Source organism: Microcebus murinus, unplaced genomic scaffold, assembly GCF_040939455.1.
Source record: "Microcebus murinus isolate Inina unplaced genomic scaffold, M.murinus_Inina_mat1.0 scaf002_hap2_Mmur4.0, whole genome shotgun sequence".
NCBI classification, from domain to species: domain Eukaryota; kingdom Metazoa; phylum Chordata; class Mammalia; order Primates; family Cheirogaleidae; genus Microcebus; species Microcebus murinus.
The window spans coordinates 744313-766031 of NW_027438948.1; the positions used below are offsets into that span (position 1 = coordinate 744313).

The 21719-nt window shown below is 60.2% G+C and overlaps 2 pseudogenes; both read right to left on the minus strand.

The window, feature by feature from the left end:
- Positions 1-14490: 14490 nt before the first annotated feature.
- On the minus strand, positions 14491-14610 carry LOC142866324 (uncharacterized; annotated as a pseudogene).
- A 2115-nt stretch (positions 14611-16725) lies between these two features.
- Positions 16726-16844, minus strand: LOC142866322 (uncharacterized; annotated as a pseudogene).
- Between the last annotated feature and the right edge of the window lie 4875 nt (positions 16845-21719).

Here is a 21719-nt window from a genome sequence, read left to right on the forward strand (position 1 = left end):
GCCCATCCATCCAGGAGTGCATTAATAACATGTGGCGCGTGGACACCACGGAGTGCTATTTGGCTATGAGGAGCAGCGGTGAGAGGGCGCCTCTCGTGCTCTCCTGGCCAGAGCTGGAAACCATTCCAGTAAGCCAAGTATCCCAAGAATGGACACACGAGCACCACGTGAGCGCGCTCGCAGGGCAAATTGGTAGGAACAGATGGACACCAAAGTGGACAGAGAGGAATCACCTTCATCGGGTGGGTGTCAGGCGGGCGTGGGGATGGGGTGGGCATACACATCCATTAGTGAGGGGGTGGGTACGCACCAACTGGGGGATGGGCGCACTTGAAGCTCTGACCTGAGAGGGAAGGCGGGGAAAGAGCATGGCACCTGACCTTAACCTTGGTACCCCCACAATAGGCTGGGAAAAAATGAGAAATAAATGAATAAGAAAACAGGGGGTATGGGGACACGGGCTATATACGTCACTTCAATGATTGGACTCACATAATCTGTTTGAAAGAGAGAGAAAAGAAAATGCAATAATAGAGATAAGAGACACTTTTTAAGAAAATGAATCCGAAAAGTAAAAGGAGGCCTGTGGAGCAGGTCTGGGTGTGACTCCGGATCCCCCAACATCTGGTGCCACCACCAAAGATTCCTAGGTGTAGCCCATAGAACCCCGAAAGCAACGGGACGAGTTCTGGTCACATACTCCCTCAAATTACATCCTGGAATGCTTCCGGAACTCCCTCCCCTCTCAGACTCTCAAGGTTTCCTCCAGCGTGTCGGTTCCCACAGACCAGACCTTTGGTCTGAGACCTGACAGTCCAGATGGCACGCATGCTGCCGCGTGGCGGCGGTGCCGCGGCTCGGGACAAGAGGAGGCCCCACGGTGTGGGCTGTGGTGGCAGGCACCCCGGGGGGCGCTGAGGGTGGGGGCGATCCGCGGGACCCGCCGCCGCCACCGCAGTAGCACTCCCAGAAAGGGGACAGAATGAGAGGCAAAAAAAAAAGAAAAGTAAAGAAAAAAAAAAAGCCTCCGGCACCCGGTATTCCCAGGCGGTCTCCCATGCAAGTACTAACCAGGACGGAAGCTGCTTAGCTTCGGAGATCAGAAGAGATGGGAAGCGTTCAGGGTGGTGTGGCCTTAGACGGCGGAGGGCGCCCCTGCCCCGCTCAAGAAGCCGAGTCTCACTGCACTTCCCCGCGATAGCTCTGCCCCGCGCCGGGCCGGGCCTGTTGAGTTCGCCGGTCGGACAGGGCCTGTTGAGTTCGCGGGACTGAGGTGAGGGACGGGGCGGGGTGGGGGGCTGTCTCTCCACACACAGACACACAGACACAGACACACACACACACACACACGATGTGCCTCCACGGCTGGACCCGCCAAGGTGGGGACCTTCCAGCCCCCCTCCTCTCCTCACCTCGCCTCCTTCACCTACCCGCTCCCCACTCCCAGGGCGCCGGCCGCCGCTGACTGCGCACGCGTGGGGCGCTCGCCCTTTGCCCCCAGCCAGGGGCCGGCCTCGCGCACAACCCCTTTCACCTGCGCCCCCAGCCCTGTGGGTGGGCTGCCGCCTATTCCCCCGGGCCAGGGCTGCGGCACAGCGCATGGGGGAGGCGAGCGAGTGTAGGGGCGTCTCTCGGGATGTGTCCCATGGGTGGGGTGGGGTGGCGTGGCCTGTGGGGCGCTGAAGAAACCAGTCCCCTCCATCTCCTACCTCTGGAAAACCCCCAAGCCCTTGGAGAATGCCGGCACCGCGACCGTGGGGGCCGGGACCCTGCTCTGTGTCCTCCTGTGGCCCAGTCCAAGGGGCCTGGGCCTGGCCGGGGCTGCATTGGACCCCAACCACCCTGGGGTGTGGACTTGCTAAAAGTCGGCGATTAGATATTGGATTCGAGCTTCATTGAGGTCTTTTCACTAATGAATGCACCGAAAAGAGTTTCCTAATCCATCTGTGAGGGTGGCAACTGAAAGAGAATTTTAAAGCTGACAGAATAGGCGAGGAAAGGCATAGGAGATTTCCAAACCCAGTAAGGAAGCCTTTCCCGAAACGGAAGAAAGAAACGAGCAAACAGAAACACCGGTAGCCCGCCCGGATCAGAGTCTGCCCCTGAGAGAAAGTACCCTGACCAGGTTCACCCGTGGGTGGGTGGCGAGCTAGCGGCGTTCAGAAGAGCGAGGCCCGCAGTCTGTGCAGAAGACACCTGCACTCGGGTGTGTGTGGCGGCACAATTCCTAAGCAGCTCCAAATGGTAATCGAAAGAGAAGCCAGGGAGTTCCCAACGCCCCAGGTGTCCGCAGCCCACGACTGGCTGCTGTGGGAATGCGAAGCCCGGCTCCTTGTCTCAGAGCGGGACAACCAGGAGGTGTGATGTCCACTCCGGGGGTTCCCAGGAGGATGAGGCTGAAGCTGGGACTTGGCCTGAAAGTGTCCCCTCGCATGGGCACCCCCTTCCGCTTCCGGCTCCTCTACCCCTGGTGCCCCTCCATCCAGGGGCCAGACCTTAAAAAATCACCCGCAAGAGAATCCTGGTCCCAAAGAAGCCCTCTGGGGGACCCGTGCTGAGAGAGCTTGTGGGCATGGCCCGCTGGGGCTCTGCCCGACCCAGGGCTGGGAGATGCAACCTCCCAGCTCTGGGTCCCTGCAGGAAGTGTTGGCAAGCACTGGGCCAGTCCTCCAAAGGCCCAGGTGCAGGGAGCCCAGGCCAAGCAGCCTGTGCAAGAAGCCACATGCCGTGCCACCCCGGGAACACGACTGCAGGTCACGGCCCCTCCCTCCCCCCACTCCTCTTCCTCCTCCTCCTCCTCCTCCTCCTCCTCCTCCACCTCCTCCTCCCCACCCCCGACATGGCGCAGGGCTCAGAGACACCTCAGACGCTGCTACCAAAGTCCACAGGGCATCGGTTGCTACTCCAAAGCACCCGAGCAGACCGCGTTGTCCAGCCAGCCCCTGGGCCTCCCTGGGGTGCCCACACAAAAGTGCAGACAACCACCGGACTCGCAATGTCAGTTTGAGGATGTTTCTGCCACTCTAAGGACCCGCAGGCCAGCTGGGCCTTCGGGCAGGACAGAGAGCCCCGGAATCCGACGTGGAGAGCTGCGTGTACGTCCCCATCAGGAGGCGGTCCCCACCTCCCCGGCTCTCCCCTTGCGGGGAGCAGCAGCTGCAGGGCCTCAGGGAAGACACCAGGCTGGGCCCCCGCGGCACAGCGGGGCACCTGAGCCAGACTGCTGAGGCCGCCCTGCTGCCGGGTTCCCGGAGGGCTTCCTGGAAGCAGCGTCCACACCAAGCCCTTGGAAGGCCCAGGCGATGGAGGAGCCGGTCAGGCAGGGTCCTAGGAGGGTGACGGGCGGGGAGGAGCGTGTAAGGCAGGGGCAGAGGACGGTGACAGGCCGGGCGGGAAGGAGCCGGTCAGGCAGGGGCCCAGGACGGTGACCGGCCGGGTGGGGAGGAGCGAGTCAGGCAGGGGCCGAGGTGAGGGGCCGGGCGGGGAGGAGGGTGTCAGGCAGGGGCAGAGGACGGTGACAGGCCGGGCGGGAAGGAGCCGGTCAGGCAGGGGCCCAGGACAGTGACGGGCCTGGCAGGGGAGGAGCGCGTCAGGCAGGGGCAGAGGAGACGGGCTGGGTAAAGGTTAGGGTTACAGTTAGGGCACAATTCACAATCGCAAAGATGTGGAAGCGACCCGAGTGCCCATCCATCCAGGAGTGCATTAATAACATGTGGCGCGTGGACACCACGGAGTGCTATTCGGCTATGAGGAGCAGCGGTGAGAGGGCGCCTCTCGTGCTCTCCTGGCCAGAGCTGGAACCCGTTCCAGTAAGCCAAGTATCCCAAGAATGGACACACGAGCACCACGTGAGCGCGCTCACCAGCAAATTGGTAGGAACGGATGGACACCTAAGTGGACTGAGGGGAATCACCTTCATCGGGTGGGTGTCGGGCGGGCGTGGGGAGGGGGTGGACATACACATCCATTAGGGAGGGGGTGGGTGCGCACCAACTGGGGGATGGGCGCGCTTGGAGCTCTGACCCGAGGGGGGAGGCGGGGAAAGAGCAATGCACCTGACCTTAACCTTGGTACCCTCACAATAGGCTGGGAGAAAATGAGAAATAAATGAATAAGAAAACAGGGGCTGGGGGGCAGGGGCAATACATGTCACCTCAATGCTTGGACTCCCATCATCTGCTTGGAAAGAGAGAGAAAAGAAAATGCAATAATAGAGATAAGAGACACTTTTTAAGAAAATGAATCCGAAAAGAAAAGTAAAAGGAGGCCTGTGGAGCAGGTCTGGGTGTGACTCCGGATCCCCCAACATCTGGTGCCACCACCAAAGATTCCTAGGTGTAGCCCATAGAACCCCGAAAGCAACGGGACGAGTTCTGGTCACATACTCCCTCAAATTACATCCTGGAATGCTTCCGGAACTCCCTCCCCTCTCAGACTCTCAAGGTTTCCTCCAGCGTGTCGGTTCCCACAGACCAGACCTTTGGTCTGAGACCTGACAGTCCAGATGGCACGCATGCTGCCGCGTGGCGGCGGTGCCGCGGCTCGGGACAAGAGGAGGCCCCACGGTGTGGGCTGTGGTGGCAGGCACCCCGGGGGGCGCTGAGGGTGGGGGCGATCCGCGGGACCCGCCGCCGCCACCGCAGTAGCACTCCCAGAAAGGGGACAGAATGAGAGGCAAAAAAAAAAGAAAAGTAAAGAAAAAAAAAAAGCCTCCGGCACCCGGTATTCCCAGGCGGTCTCCCATGCAAGTACTAACCAGGACGGAAGCTGCTTAGCTTCGGAGACCAGAAGAGATGGGAAGCGTTCAGGGTGGTGTGGCCTTAGACGGCGGAGGGCGCCCCTGCCCCGCTCAAGAAGCCGAGTCTCACTGCACTTCCCCGCGATAGCTCTGCCCCGCGCCGGGCCGGGCCTGTTGAGTTCGCCGGTCGGACAGGGCCTGTTGAGTTCGCGGGACTGAGGTGAGGGACGGGGCGGGGTGGGGGGCTGTCTCTCCACACACAGACACACAGACACAGACACACACACACACACGATGTGCCTCCACGGCTGGACCCACCAAGGTGGGGACCTTCCAGCCCCCCTCCTCTCCTCACCTCGCCTCCTTCACCTACCCGCTCCCCACTCCCAGGGCGCCGGCCGCCGCTGACTGCGCACGCGTGGGGCGCTCGCCCTTTGCCCCCAGCCAGGGGCCGGCCTCGCGCACAACCCCTTTCACCTGCGCCCCCAGCCCTGTGGGTGGGCTGCCGCCTATTCCCCCGGGCCAGGGCTGCGGCACAGCGCATGGGGGAGGCGAGCGAGTGTAGGGGCGTCTCTCGGGATGTGTCCCATGGGTGGGGTGGGGTGGCGTGGCCTGTGGGGCGCTGAAGAAACCAGTCCCCTCCATCTCCTACCTCTGGAAAACCCCCAAGCCCTTGGAGAATGCCGGCACCGCGACCGTGGGGGCCGGGACCCTGCTCTGTGTCCTCCTGTGGCCCAGTCCAAGGGGCCTGGGCCTGGCCGGGGCTGCATTGGACCCCAACCACCCTGGGGTGTGGACTTGCTAAAAGTCGGCGATTAGATATTGGATTCGAGCTTCATTGAGGTCTTTTCACTAATGAATGCACCGAAAAGAGTTTCCTAATCCATCTGTGAGGGTGGCAACTGAAAGAGAATTTTAAAGCTGACAGAATAGGCGAGGAAAGGCATAGGAGATTTCCAAACCCAGTAAGGAAGCCTTTCCCGAAACGGAAGAAAGAAACGAGCAAACAGAAACACCGGTAGCCCGCCCGGATCAGAGTCTGCCCCTGAGAGAAAGTACCCTGACCAGGTTCACCCGTGGGTGGGTGGCGAGCTAGCGGCATTCAGAAGAGCGAGGCCCGCAGTCTGTGCAGAAGACACCTGCACTCGGGTGTGTGTGGCGGCACAATTCCCAAGCAGCTCCAAATGGTAATCCAAAGAGAAGCCAGGGAGTTCCCAACGCCCCAGGTGTCCGCAGCCCACGACTGGCTGCTGTGGGAATGCGAAGCCCGGCTCCTTGTCTCAGAGCGGGACAACCAGGAGGTGTGATGTCCACTCCGGGGCTTCCCAGGAGGATGAGGCTGAAGCTGGGACTTGGCCTGAAAGTGTCCCCTCGCATGGGCACCCCCTTCCGCTTCCGGCTCCTCTACCCCTGGTGCCCCTCCATCCAGGGGCCAGACCTTAAAAAATCACCCGCAAGAGAATCCTGGTCCCAAAGAAGCCCTCTGGGGGACCCGTGCAGAGAGAGCTTGTGGGCATGGCCCGCTGGGGCTCTGCCCGACCCAGGGCTGGGAGATGCAACCTCCCAGCTCTGGGTCCCTGCAGGAAGTGTTGGCAAGCACTGGGCCAGTCCTCCAAAGGCCCAGGTGCAGGGAGCCCAGGCCAAGCAGCCTGTGCAAGAAGCCACATGCCGTGCCACCCCGGGAACACGACTGCAGGTCACGGCCCCTCCCTCCCCCCACTCCTCTTCCTCCTCCTCCTCCTCCTCCTCCTCCTCCTCCACCTCCTCCTCCCCACCCCCGACATGGCGCAGGGCTCAGAGACACCTCAGACGCTGCTACCAAAGTCCACAGGGCATCGGTTGCTACTCCAAAGCACCCGAGCAGACCGCGTTGTCCAGCCAGCCCCTGGGCCTCCCTGGGGTGCCCACACAAAAGTGCAGACAACCACCGGACTCGCAATGTCAGTTTGAGGATGTTTCTGCCACTCTAAGGACCCGCAGGCCAGCTGGGCCTTCGGGCAGGACAGAGAGCCCCGGAATCCGACGTGGAGAGCTGCGTGTACGTCCCCATCAGGAGGCGGTCCCCACCTCCCCGGCTCTCCCCTTGCGGGGAGCAGCAGCTGCAGGGCCTCAGGGAAGACACCAGGCTGGGCCCCCGCGGCACAGCGGGGCACCTGAGCCAGACTGCTGAGGCCGCCCTGCTGCCGGGTTCCCGGAGGGCTTCCTGGAAGCAGCGTCCACACCAAGCCCTTGGAAGGCCCAGGCGATGGAGGAGCCGGTCAGGCAGGGTCCTAGGAGGGTGACGGGCGGGGAGGAGCGTGTAAGGCAGGGGCAGAGGACGGTGACAGGCCGGGCGGGAAGGAGCCGGTCAGGCAGGGGCCCAGGACGGTGACCGGCCGGGTGGGGAGGAGCGAGTCAGGCAGGGGCCGAGGTGAGGGGCCGGGCGGGGAGGAGGGTGTCAGGCAGGGGCAGAGGAAGGTGACAGGCCGGGCGGGAAGGAGCCGGTCAGTCAGGGGCCCAGGACAGTGACGGGCCTGGCCGGGGAGGAGCGCGTCAGGCAGGGGCAGAGGAGACGGGCTGGGTAAGGGTTAGGGTTACAGTTAGGGCACAATTCACAATCGCAAAGATGTGGAAGCGACCCGAGTGCCCATCCATCCAGGAGTGCATTAATAACATGTGGCGCGTGGACACCACGGAGTGCTATTCAGCTAGGAGGAGCAGCGGTGAGAGGGCACCTCTCGTGCTCTCCTGGCCAGAGCTGGAACCCGTTCCAGTAAGCCAAGTATTCCAAGAATGGACAAACGAGCACCACGTGAGTGCGCTCACCAGCAAATTGGTAGGAACGGATGGACACCTAAGTGGACAGAGGGGAATCACCTTCATCGGGTGGGTTTCGGGCGGGTGGGGGGAGGGGATGGGCATACACCTCCATTAGGTATGGAGTGGGTGTGCACCGACTGTGGGATGGGCACACTTGAAGCTCTGACCTGAGGGGGGAGGTTGGGAGAGGGCAATGTACCCGACCTTAACATTGGTACCCCCACAATACGCTGGAACGACATCAGAGGTAAATGAATAAGAACACAGGGGGGAGGGGGGCACGGGCAACACATGTCACCTGAATACTTGTACTCCCATCATCTGCTTGAAAAGAGAGAGAAAAGAAAATCAATGATAGAGGTAGAGACACTTTTTAAAAATAATGAATCCGAAGAGAAAAGTAAAAGGAGGCCTGTGGAGCAGGTCTGGGTGTGACTCCGGATCCCCCAACATCAGGTGCCACCACTCTAGAATCCTACGTGTAGCCCATAGAACCCCAAAACCAATGGGACGAGTTCTGGTCACATACTCCCTCAAAATGACCTCCTGGCCTTCTTCTGGAACTCCGTCCCCTCTCAGACTCTCAAGGTTTCCTCCAGCGTGTCGGTTCCCAAAGAGCAGACGCTGTGAGGATCTTCCCGTATCCACACACCCACGGGAGACAGGCAGGCGGGGTCGTGTGTGGAACTGGCTGTGTCCACACACCTATGGGTGATGGTCAGGCAGGGCACAGTGTGGAACTTGCTGTGTCCACACACCCACTGGTGATGGGCAGGAAGGGCGCTGTGTGGACATGGCTGTTTCCACTGATTCACGGCAGACGGGCAGGTAGGGCGCTGTGTGGATCTGGGTGTGTCCACACACCCACGGGAGACGGGCAGGCAGGGCGCAGTTGGAACTGGCTGTTTCCCCACACCCATGGGATACGGTCAGGCCGGGCGCGGTGTGGATCCGGCTGTGTCCACTCACCCATGAGACGGGCAGGCAGGACTCAGTGTGGATGTTGCTGTGTCCACTCACCCATGGGAGACGGGCAGGCAGAGCTCTGAGTGGAACTGGCTGTGTCCACTCACCCACGGGAGATGGGCAGGCAGGGCGCAGTGTGGATGTGGCTGTATCCACACACCCACGGGAGACGGTCAGGCAGAATGCTGTGTGGATGTGGCTTGTCCACACACCCACGGGAGATGGGCAGGCTGGGCGCCTAGTGGATCGGGCTGAGTCCACACACCCAAGGGAGACGGGCAGGTAGGGCACAGTGTGGATGTGACTGTGTCCACTCACCCCCGGTAGACCGGCAGGCTGGGTGCAGTGTGAAACTGGCTGTCGGCACACACCAAAGGGAGACGGGCAAGCAGGGCGCATTGTGGACCTGGCTGTGTCCACTCACCCATGGGTGACGGGCAGGCAGGGCGCAGTGTGGAACTGGCTGTGTCCACACACTCACGAGAGATGAGCAGGCAGGGCTCAGTGTGGAACTGGCTGTGTCCACACACCCATGAGAGACGGGCAGGCCGTGCGCTGTGCTGATCTGGGTGTGTCCACACACCCTTGGGAGACTGGCAGGCCGTGCGCTGTGTTGATCTGGCTGAGTCCACACACCCACGGGAGACGGGCAGGCAGGACGCTGTGTGTAACTGGCTGTGTCCACACACCCATGGGTGACGGGAAGGCAGGGCACAGTGTGGAACTTGCTGTGTCCACACTCCCACCGGAGACTGGCAGGAAGGGCGCTGTGTGGACATGGCTTTTTCCACTGACCCACAGGAGATGGGCAGGCAGGGCGCTCTGTGGACTTGGCTGTGTCCACTCACCCAAAGGAGACAGGCAGGCAGGGCGCTGTGTGGATCTGGGTGTGTCCACACACCAACGGGAGACGGGCATGCAGGGCGCAGTTGGAACAGGCTGTGTCCACAAACCCTTGGAAAACGGTCAGGCAGGTTGCTGTGTGGATCTGGCTGTGTCCACACACCCAAGGGAGATGGGCAGGCTGGGCGCTGTGTGGAACTGGCTGTGTCCACTCACCCACAGGAGACGGGCAGGCATGGCTCAGTATGGAACTGGCTGTGTCCACGCTCCCATGGGGGTCGGTCTGGCAGGGTGCTGTGTGGATCTGGCCGTGTCCACACACCCACGGGAGACGAGCAGTCAGGGCACAGTGTGGAACTTGCTGTGTCCACATACCCACTGGAGACTGGCAGGAAGGGCGCTTTGTGTACATGGCTGTTTCCACTGACCCACGGGAGACAGGCAGGCAGGGCGCTCTGTGGACGTGGCTGTGTCCACTCTCCCAAAGGAGAGAGGCAGGCAGGGCGCAGTGTGGATGTGCCTGTGTCCACTCACCCACGGGAGACGGGAAGGCAGTGTGCAGTGTGGATCTTGCCGTGTCCACACACCCACGGGAGACAGGCAGGCAGGGCGCAGTGTGGATGTGGCTGTTTCCACTCACCCACGGGAGACGGGAAGGTAGGGCAGAGTGTGGAACTTGCTATGTCCACTCACACATGGGCGACGGGCAGGTAGGGCAAAGTGTGGATCTTGCCGTGTCTACACACCCACCGAGGATGGGCAGGCAGGGCGCAGTGTGGAACTGGCTTTGTCCACTCACCCATGGGTGACGGGCAGACAGGGCGCAGTGTGGATGTGGCTATGTCCACTCACCCACGGGAGACTTGCAGGCAGGGCGCAGTGTGGATCGGGCTGTGTCTACTCACCCATGCCTGACGGGCAGGCAGGGAACAGTGTGGATCTTGCCCTGTCCACACACCCACGGCAGACTTGCAGGCAGGGTGCAGTGTGGATCGGGCTGTGTCCACACACCCATGCGTGACGGGCAGGCAGGGCGCTGTGTGGATGTGGCTGTGTCCACTCACCCATGGGAGACGGGCAGGCAGGGCGCTGTGTGGATGTGGCTGTGTCCACTCACCCATGGGAGACGGGCAAGCTGGGTGCCGTGTGGATCTGGCTGTGTCCACTCACCCATGGGTGATGGGCAGGCAGGGCACAGAGTGAACTAGCTGTGTCCACACAAGCACAGGAGACGGGCAGGCAGAGCTCTGTGTGGAACTTGCTGTGACCACACACGCACGCGAGACGGGCAGGCAGGGCGCAGTGTGGATCTGGCTGTGTCCACTCACTCACGGGAGACGGGCAGGCTGGGTGCCGTGTGGATCTGGCTGTGTCCACACACCCACAGGAGACGGGCAGGCAGGGCGCAGTGTGCATCTTGCTGTGTCCATACACCCACGGGAGACGGGCAGTCGGGGCGCAGTGTGGATGTGGCTGTATCCACTCACCCATGGGAGACGGGCAGGTAGGGCGCAGTGTGGAACTAGCTGTGTCCACTCAAACATGGGTGATGGGCCGGCAGGGCACAATTTGGAACTGGCTGTGTCCACACACCCACCGGAGAGGGGCAGGCAGGGCTCTGTATAGAAATGGCTATGTCCACATACCCACGGGAGACGGGCAGGCAGGGTGCAGTGTGGATCTGGCTGTGTCCACTCAACCACGGGAGACGGGCAGGCAGGGTGCAGTGTGGATCTGGCTGTGTCCACTCACCCATGGGTGATGGGCAGGCAGGGCGCAGTGTGGAACTGGCTGTGTCCACACACCCATGGGAGACGGGCAGGCCGTGCGCTGTGTTGATCTGGCTGTGTCCACTCACCCATGGGAGACGGGCAGGCTGGGCGCTGAGTTGATCTGGATGTGTCCCCACACCGATTAGAGATGGGCATGAAGGGCGCAGTGTGGAACTGGGTGTGTCCACACACCCACGGGAGTCGGGCAGGCAGGGCGCAGTGGATCTGGCTGTGTCCACTCACCCATGGGTGACAGGCAGGCAGGGCGCAGTGTGGAACTGGCTGTGACCACACACCCATGGGAGACGGCAGGCCGTGCGCTGTGTTGATCTGGGTGTGTCCACACACCCATGGGAGACTGGCAGGCCGTGCGCTGTGTTGATCTGGGTGTGTCCACACACCCACGGGAGACGGGCAGGCAGGGCGCAGTGTGGAACTGGCTGTGTCCACTCACCCACGGGAGACGGGCAAGCAGGGCTCTGTGTGGAACTGGCTGTCTACACAGCCCATGGGAGACGGTCAGGCAGGGCGCTGTGTGGAACTTGCTGTGTCCACACACTCACCAGAGACAAGCAGGCAGGGCGCAGTGTGGATCTGGCTGTGTCCACTAACCCACGGGAGACGGGCAGGCAGGGCGCTGTGTGGATCTTGCCGTGTCCACACAGCCACGGGAGATGGGCAGGCAGGGCGCTGTCTGGGTCTGGCTGTGTCCAATTACCCATGGGTGACGGGCAGGCAGGGCGCTGTGTGGATCTGGCTGTGTTCACACACCCACGGGAGACGGGCAGGCAGGGAGCAGTGTGGAACTGGCTGTGTCTACACACCCTCAGGAGACGGGCAGGCACGGCGCTTTGTGGATCTAGATGTTTCCATACAACCATGGGATACGGTCAGGCAGGGTGCTGTGTGGATGTGGCTGTGTCCACACACCCACGGGAGATGGGCAGGCTGGGCGCCGTGTGGATCTGGCTGTGTCCACACACTCCCGGGAGACGGACAGGCAGGGCACATTGTGGATGTGTCTGTGTCCACTCACCCACAAGAGATGGGCAGGAAGGGCGCAGTGTGGAACCGGCTGTGTCCACTCACCCACGGGATACAGGCAGGTAGGGTGCAGTGTGGATCTTGCCGTGTCCTCACACCCACGGGAGACGGGCAGGCAAGGCACAGTGTGGAACTGGCTGTGTCCACTCACCCATGGGTGACGGGCACACAGGGCACAGTGTAGAACTGGCTGTGTCCACTCACCCACGGGAGACGGGAAGGCAGGGCGCAGTGTGGATCTCGCTGTGTCCACTCACCCACGTGAGACTGGCAGGAAGGGTGCTGTGTGGATGTGGCTGTGTCCACTCACCCACACGAGATGGGCAGGCTGGGCACCGTGACAATCTGGCTGTGTCCACTCACCCACGGGAGACGGGCAGGCAGGGTGCAGTGTGGATCTGGCTGTGTCCACTCACCCACGGGAGACGGGCAGACAGGGCGCTGTATCTGGCTGTGTCCACACACCCATGGGAGACGTGCAGGCTGGGCGCCGTGTGGATCTGGTTGTGTCGACACACTCATGAGAGACGGACAGGCAGGGCACTGTGTGGATCTGGCTATGTCCACTAACCCACGGGAGACGGGCAGGCAGGTCGCGGCGCTGTGTGGATCTGGCTGTGTCTACTCACCCACGGGAGACGGGCAGGCAGGGCGCTGTGTGGATCTGCCTGTGTCTACTCAGCCACGGGAGACGGGCAGGCAGGGCGCTGTATGGATCTGCCTGTGTCTACTCACCCACGGGAGAAGGGCAGGCAGGGCGCAGTGTGGAACTGGCTGTGTCCACTCAACCACAGGAGACGGGCAGGTAGGGCACAGTGTGGATCTTGCCGTGTCCACACACTCATGGGAGACGGGCAGGCAGGGCCCAGTGTTGAACTGGCTGGTTCCACTCACCCAGGGGTGTCGGGCAGACAGGGTGCAGTGTGGAACTGGTGTGTCCACACACCCACGGGAAACGGGAGGCAGGGCGCAGTGTTGATGTGGCTGTGTCCACTCACCCACGGGAGATGGGCAGGCAGAGCGCAGTGTGGAACTTGCTGTGTCCACACACCCATGGGAGATGGTCAGGCAAGGTGCTTTGTGGATGTGGCTGTGTCCACTCACCAATGGGAGACGGGCAGGCTGGGCGCCGTGTGTATCTGGCTCTGTCCACTCACCCACTGGAGATGGGCAGGCAGCGCGCAGTGTGGATCCTGCTGTTTCCACTCAACCACGGGAGACGGGCAGGCAGGGCGCAGTGTGGATCTGACTGTGTCCACTCACCCATGGGTGATGGGCAGGCAGAGCTCTGTGTGGATCTGGCTTTGTCCACACACCCAATGGAGACGGGAAGGCAGGGCGCTGTTTGGATCTGGGTGTGTCCACTTACCCATGGGATATGGTCAGGCAGGGCGCTGTGTGGAACTGGCTGTGTCCACTCACCCACAGGAGACAGGGAGGCAGGGCGCAGTGTCGATCTTGCCGTGTCCACACAGCCACGGGAGACGGGGAGGCAGGGCGCAGTGTGGATCTTGCCGTGTCCACACACCCACGGGAGACGGGATGGCAGGTTGCAGTGTGGATGTGGCTGTGTCCACTCACCCATGGGAGATGGGTAGGCAGGGCGCAGTGTAGATCTGGCTGTTTCCACTGACTCACGGGAGACGGGCAGGGAGGGCGCTATGTGGATCTGGCTCTGTCCACTCACCCACGGCAGATGGGCAGGCAGGGCGCTGTGTGGAACATGCTGTGTCCACACATCCATGGGAGATGGTCAGAAAGGGTGCTGTGTGGATGTGGCTGTGTCCACTCACCCACCGGAGACGGGCAGGCAGGGCGCGGTGTGGATCTGGCTGTGTCCACTCACCCATGGGAGACGGGCAGGAAGGGTGCTGTGTGGATGTGGCTGTGTCAACACACCCACGGGAGACGCGCAGAGAGTGTGCTGTTTGGATCTGGCCAGAAAGGGTGCTGTGTGGATGTGGCTGTGTCCACTCACCCACCGGAGACGGGCAGGCAGGGCGCTGTGTAGATCTGGCTGTGTCCACACACCCACCGGAGACGGGCAGGCAGGGCGCGGTGTGGATCTGGCTGTGTCCACACACCCATGGGGGACGGTCAGACAGGGTGCCAGACTTTTGGTCTGAGACCTGAGAGTCCAGATGCCACGCATGCTGCCGCGTGGCAGCGGTGTCGCGGCTTGGGACAAGAGGAGGCCCCACGGTGAGGGCTGGCGCGCCAGGCACCACGGCGGGCGCCGAGGGTGGGGGTCACCCCCACCCGGGCCGCTGCCGCCCTCCCAGAAAGGGGACAGAACAAGAGGCAAAAAAAAGAAGAAGAAGAAGAAGAAGCCTGTGGCACCCGGTATGCCCAGGCGGTCTCCCATCCAGGTACTAACGATGGCCCGACCCTGCTTAGCTTCCAAGACCAGATGAGATAAGGGGCATTCAGGGTGGTGTGGCCACCCTCTGTGCTTCCCCGCCGCCTCCTCCAGCCCCAGGCCCCGTGGGCTCCCAGGGAAGGAAGGGGGTGATGGGCGGGGGGGGCAGGGTGGGGGGCTGTCTCTCTATACACACACACACACTCACACTAACACAAGATGCGCCTCCATGGCTGGACTCGCCAAGGTGGAGCCCTTCCAGCCCCCCTCGTCTCCTCCCCCGGCCTCCATCACCTACCCGCTGCCCACCCCCAGCCCGTCGCCACCACTGACTGCCCACAGCGCGCCGCGCCAGATGCTCGCCCTTTGACCCCAGCCAGGGGCCGCCCTCCCCCACAACCCCTTTCAGCTGCGCCCCCCCCTCGCCCTGTGGGTGGGCTGCCGCCTATTCCACCGGGCCAGGGCTGGGGCACAGCGCAAGGGGGAGGGGAGCCAGTGTATGGGGACTCTCTCTGGGGATGTGTCCCATGGGTGGGGTGGGGTGGGGTGGCGTGGTTTGTGGGGCGCTGAAGAAATCAGTCCCCTCCATCTCCTACCTCTGGAAAACGCCCAAGCCCGTGGAGAACTGCCGGCACCGCTTCCTGGGGGCTGGGACCCTCCTCTGTGTCCTCCTGTGGCCCGGTCCAAGGGGCCTGGGCCTGGCCGGGGCTGCATTGGACCCCGACCACCCTGGCGTGTGGACTCGCTAAAAATCGGCGATTAGATATTGGATACCAGCTTCATTGAGGTCATTTCACTAATGAGTGCACCGGAAAGAGTTTCCTAATCCATCTCTGAGGGTGGCAACTGAAAGAGAATTTTAAAGCTGACAGAATAGGCGAGGAAAGGCATAGGAGATTTCCACACCCAAAAAGGAAGACTTTCCCGAAATGGAAGAAAGAAACGAGCAAACAGAGACACAGTTAGCCCCCCGGATCAGAGTCTGCCCCTGAGAGAAAGTACCCTGACCAGGTTCACCTGTGGGTGGGTCGCGAGCTGGCGGCATTCAGAAGAGCGAGGCCCGCAGTCTGTGCGGAAGACACCGGCACTCGGGTGTGTGTGGCGGCACAATTCACAAGCAGCTCCAGATGTTAAGCCAAGGAGAAGCCAGGGAGTTCCCAACCCCCCAGGTGTCCTCAGCCCACGACTGGCTGCTGTGGGAATGCGAAGCCCGGCTCCTTGTCTCAGAGCGGGGTTCCCAGGAGGATCAGGCTGAAGCTGGGACTTGGCCTCAAAGTGTCCCCTCGCATGGCCACCCCCTTCCCCTTCCTGCTCCTCTACTCCTGGTGCCCCTCCATCCAGGGGCCAGACCTTAAAGAGTCACCCGCAAGAGAATCCTGGTCCCAAAAGAGCCTTCTGGGGGACCCGTGCTGAGAGAGGTTGTGGGCATGGCCCGCTGGGGCTCTGCCTGACCCAGGGCTGAGAGATGCAACCTCCCAGCTCTGGGTCCCTGCAGGGGAAGCGTTGGCAAGCACAGGGCCAGTCCTCCAAAGGCCCAGGTGCCGGGAGCCCAGGCCAAGCAGCCACATCCACCGGACCCTCAATCTCAGTTTTCGGATGTTTTTGCCACTCTAAGGACCCACAGGCCAGCTGGGCCTTCTGGCAGGACAGAGAGCCCCGGAATCCGATGTGGAGAGCTGGGTGTACGTCCCCACGAGGAGGCGGTCCCCACCTCCGCGGCTCTCCCCTTGCGGGGGGAAAAGCAGCCGCGGGGCCTCAGAGAAGACACCAGGCTGGGCGCCCACGGCACAGCGGGGGCACGTCCCCCGCAGGCCACTTAGCCATGGCCGCCACCAAAGATTCCTACGTGTAGCCCATAGAACCCCAAAAGCAACGGGACGAGTTCTGGTCACATACTCCCTCAAAATGACATCCTGGCCTTCTTCTGGAACTCCCTCCCCTCTCAGACTCTCAAGGTTTCCTCCAGCATGTCGGTTCCCAAAGAGCAGACCTTTGGTCTGAGACCTGACAGTCCAGAAGCCACGCGTGCTGCCGCGTGACGGCGGTGTCGCGGCTTGGGACAAGAGGAGGCCCCACGGTGCGGGCTGGGGCGCCAGGCACCGCGGCGGGCCCTCAGGGTGGGGGTGACCCCCACCCCGGGCCGCCGCCTCGCTCCCAGAAAGGGGACAGAACAAGAGGCAAAACAACAACAACAAAAAAGAAGCAGCCTAAGGCACCCGGTATTCCCAGGCGGTCTCCCATCCAAGTACTAACCAGGCCCGACCCTACTTAGCTCCCGAGATCAGACGAGGTCGGGCGCGTTCAGGGTGGTGTGGCCCTAGAGGGCGGAGGGCGCCCCAGCCCCGCTCAAGAAGCCGAGCCTCTCTGCGCTTCCCCGCCGCCTCCTCCCGCCCCAGGCCCCGCGCCGGGCCAGTCTGTTGAGTTCACAGGCCAGGTCCGGCGGGCTCTGAGGGACGGGGGTGACAGGCGGGGAGGGGCGGGGCAGGCAGGGAGCGGCGGACCGGGGTGGGGGGTGTCTCTCTCTATACACACACACACACACACACTCACACTCACTCACTCACACTCACATAAGATGCGCCTCCACGGCTGGACTCGCCAAGGTAGAGACCTTCCAGCCCCCTTCCTCTCCTCGCCTGGCCTCCTTCACCTACCCGCCCCCCACCCCCAGCTCCTGGCCGCCGCCACCGCCAATGGCGCACGCGCGGGTCGCCCGCCCTTTGACCCCAGGCAGGGGCCGCCCTCCCCCACAACCCCTTTCAGCTGCGCCCCCAACCCTGTGGGTGGGCTGCCGCCTATTCTCCATGGCCAGGGCTGGGGCACAGCACATAGGGGAGGGGAGCGAGTGTATGGGACGTCTCTCTCTCTCTCTAGGGATGTGTCCCATGGGTGGGGTGGCGTGGTTTGTGGGGCGTGGTTTGTGGGGCTGCATTGGACCCCTCAGCTTCGTTGAGGTCATTTCACTAATGAGTGCACCGGAAAGAGTTTCCTAATCCATCTGTGAGGGTGGCAACTGAAAGAGAATTTAAAAGCTGACAGAATAGGCGAAGAAAGGCATAGGAGATTTCCACACCCAGTAAGGAAGCCTTTCCCGAAATGGAAGAAAGAAACGAGCAAACAGAAACACCGGTAGCCCGCCAGGATCAGAGTCTGCCCCCGAGAGAAAGTACCCTGACCAGGTTCACCCGTGGGTGGGTGGCGAGCTAGCGGCATTCAGAAGAGCGAGGCCCGCAGTCTGTGCAGAAGACACCTGCACTCGGGTGTGTGTGGTGGCACGATTCACAAGCAGCTCCAGATGTTAAGCCAAGGAGAAGCCAGGGAGTTCCCAACGCCCCAGGTGTCCTCAGCCCACGACTGGCTGCTGGGGGAATGCGAAGCCCGGCTCCTTGTCTCAGAGCGGGACAACCAGGAGGTGTGACGTACACCCCGGGGTTCCCAGGAGGATCAGGCTGAAGCTGGGACTTGGCCTCAAAGTGTCCCCTCGCACGGCCACCCCCTTCCCCTTCCTGCTCCTCTACTCCTGGTGCCCCTCCATCCAGGGGCCAGACCTTAAAGAGTCACCCGCAAGAGAATCCTGGTCCCAAAGGAGCCTTCTGGGGGACCCGTGCTGAGAGAGGTTGTGGGCATGGCCCGCTGGGGCTCTGCCTGACCCAGGGCTGAGAGATGCAACCTCCCAGCTCTGGGTCCCTGCAGGGGAAGCGTTGGCAAGCACAGGGCCAGTCCTCCAAAGGCCCAGGTGCAGGGAGCCCAGGCCAAGCAGCCTGTGGAAGAAGCCACCCCGGGAACACGACTGCAGGCCACGGCCCTTCCCACCTCCTCCTCCTCCTCCTCCTGCTCCTCCACCCCCCCCACCTCCCACCCCCCCCCGACATGGCGCAGGGCTCAGAGACACCTCAGACACTTGCTACCCAAAGTGCAAAGGGCATCAGTTGCTCCTCCAAACCCCCCCCCCCGCCCAGCAGACCGCGTTGTCCAGCCAGCCCCCGGGCCTCCCTGGGGTGCCCAGCACAGAAGTGCAGACAACCACCGGACCCACAATCTCAGTTTTCGGATGTTTTTGCCACTCTAAGGACCCGCAGGCCAGCTGGGCCTTCTGGCAGGACAGAGAGCCCCGGAATCCGACATGGAGAGCTGGGTGTACGTCCCGACGAGGAGGCGGTCCCCACCTCCGCGGCGCTCCCCTTGCGGGGGGGAAAAGCAGCCACGGGGCCTCAGAGAAGACACCAGGCTGGGCGCCCGCCCCAAAGTGGGGGCACGTCCCCCGCAGGCCACTTAGCGACGGCCGCCGGCCGGCGGACGGTTGGGTGGCGCGAGACGCTGCGGCCGCCCTGCTACCGGGTTCCTGGGAGGGCGTCCTGGAACCAGCGTCCACACCAAGCCCTTGGAAGGCCCAGGCGACGGAGGAGCCCCGTCAGGCAGGGGCCGAGGACGGTGACGGCCCGGGCGGGGAGGAGCGTGTCAGGCAGGGGCAGAGGACGGTGACAGGAGACAGCCGGGCGGGAAGGAGTCAGTCAGGCAGGGGCCGAGGAGGAGACGGGCTGGGTAAGGGTTAGGGTTAGACTCAGGGCACAAGTCACAATCGCAAAGACCTGGAAGCGACCCGAGTGCCCATCGACCCACGAGTGCGTAAATGAAATGTGGCGCGTGGACACCACGGAGTGCTATTCAGCTAGGAGGAGCAGCGGTGAGAGGGCACCTCTCGTGGTTCTCCTGGCCAGAGCTGGAACCCGTTCCAGTAAGCCAGGTAGCCCAAGAATGGACACACGAGCACCATGTGCTCGTGCTCACCAGCAAATGGGTACGAACCGATGGACACCTAAGTGGACACAGAGGAATCACCTTCATCGGGTGGGTGTCGGGCGGGTGGGGGGAGGGGATGGGCATACACCTCCATTAGGAATGGGGTGAGTGCGCACCGACTGGGGGATTGGCGCACTTGAGGCTCTGACCCGAGGGGGGAGGCTGGGAGAGGGCAACGTACCTGACCTTAACATTGGTACCCCCACAATACGCTGGAACAACATCAGAGGTAAATGAATAAGAACACAGGGGGGAGGGGGGCGCGGGCAACATATGTCACCTTCATACTTGGACTCCCATCATCTGCTTGAAAAGAGAGAGAAAAGAAAATGCAATCATAGAGATGTCGACGGAAAAAAGCCAAACTCTGTAAAATAATTTTAAAGAGATTTATTCTGAGCCAAATTTGAGGACCATGACCCGGAGCCACTGCCAAGAGGCCTTGGGCAAGTGGACTCGCTGTGGCTGGGCTACAGTTCAGTTTTATACATTTTCAGAGAGGCAGGGGTTACAGGCAAAGTCACAAATCAATACATGAGAGGCATACATTGGTTTGGCCCAAAAAAGGTGGGACATCTCGAAGCGGGGGCTTACAGGTTATAGGTGGGTTTAAAGATTCTTTGGCTGGCAATTGGCTGAGAGAGTTAGTCTTTATCTAGAAGACCAGAAAAGATATGCTTACTTTAAGATAAGGGTATGAGCACTCTGGGAGGTCCAGACAGGAGGACACTTTAAATTTACAATAGGCGCCTGCTAGGATGTTTTAAGATGGTTTAAATTTAAGAATAGGCATCTGCTAGGATGCTTGAGTTAAGACAGGGGCTTCTTATTTTTTAGGTGATGTTAATGCCATACCAGAATCAGGTCAGGAAGTAAACCACTGCTTCGTTTGGTTAACAAAAGCCGCTTAGTGGGAATTTACTGTTTGTCAGCCTAACCCTGCTGGCCTCCTTACCATTTGCCAGCCTAACCCAGCTGGCCTCTTTAGGAAGGAGTTTTTAGCAAAAAATTAGAGTTCAGTCCTCAGTTCCCCCTGTTGGCCAAAGATCATTCCATGGAATGCATATGTAGGCCAATAACTAGCATGAGGTCCCACGGTGCTAGGAAGGCTCATTCCTAGAGATGTCTGGTCCCACGGTGCTAGGAAGGCTCATTCCTAGAGTTGTCTATCTGGTCGCATGGTGTTGTGAAATAGGCGGTGTTATATCTTAGGGGGGGGACATGACTCCACTTGATTTAATAGCCAATTGTTAAAGGGGGCCAGATAGAGTCAGGCCTCCGGCCTACTCTGAAAAAAAAACATCTTGAACCAGATCTGTTTTGCGAGCTATCATGATCTGGGCCTTTGATTGATTTTTTTCCTTTTCCTGTATCTGGTATAGCATTTACAGGAAACTTAATAAGAGTCATAGGTAGAATCAGAAGGTAACAAGCAGCCTAACCAGCCAAAAAAATCCTTTGCATGCATCATCATATTTTTTTTAATCAGACTTACAATGCGTTTACCCTCTGTATCAACAGTCAATTGAACTTTATGGTAAATTTTATTTGAGGATTACAAAACTGATACCAATTCAGAATCTAATAAATTTAATTTTTCCTCTGGACAATTAGTCTCCATAGGTATAACATCCTGAGGAGGGCATAAATTAAACTTGAGAAACATTTGATCTTTAATATTTTAAAGGCAAAGTTATAAAACTAATTTACCTACAACTTGTAGCAAAATATAAGCATTATTAACAATTAAGCTAAGGAGGAAATTTAGTAATTTATAGTAAGGTGGCTGATAAATTACTTATTATATTTCTTTTTGGATAAATCCATAACTGATAAAAATTATACTTAGTAAGTTCTAAGTCTATAGGAAGCAGAGAAAGACTTTTATGATTGGGATGGCTATCTGCAGCATGTGGCCTGAAAAGACGGAGTATCTTATTTAGTATTCCTTTAGGCTTTTGTGTGTCCCTCCTTCATCTGGAGGGTCTAAACTAATTCCATCCCTCAGAATTGGCCCTTACAATCTGGCACGCCCCCTCTTCCACGATATTCCCTGGGCTTAGAGGGAGGACATTTGAACAGGGCTTTGGCAGATTTCTATGGTTTTAAGGTCCCAGAGATCAGGTAAACTTGCTAATTACTTAAAATTTGTCAGGACTCTGGAAAACAAAATAAAAGAGTTAGTAATGTTTTAAATAAAGAGTCTTTATATGAAAATTTAGTTCCGTCTCATGAGGTTTGAATTAGCTATACTCATGGTCATATCAGATTTTTAATTAAAGTCTTGGAATTTCGTTTTCTTTTAGTCCAGTGGTATATATAATCTCCAAAGTTATTAGAAACCAGTATTTAAGTGGATTTGTCAGTCCTTTCCATGGCCTTTACTTGAAGAAGCCAA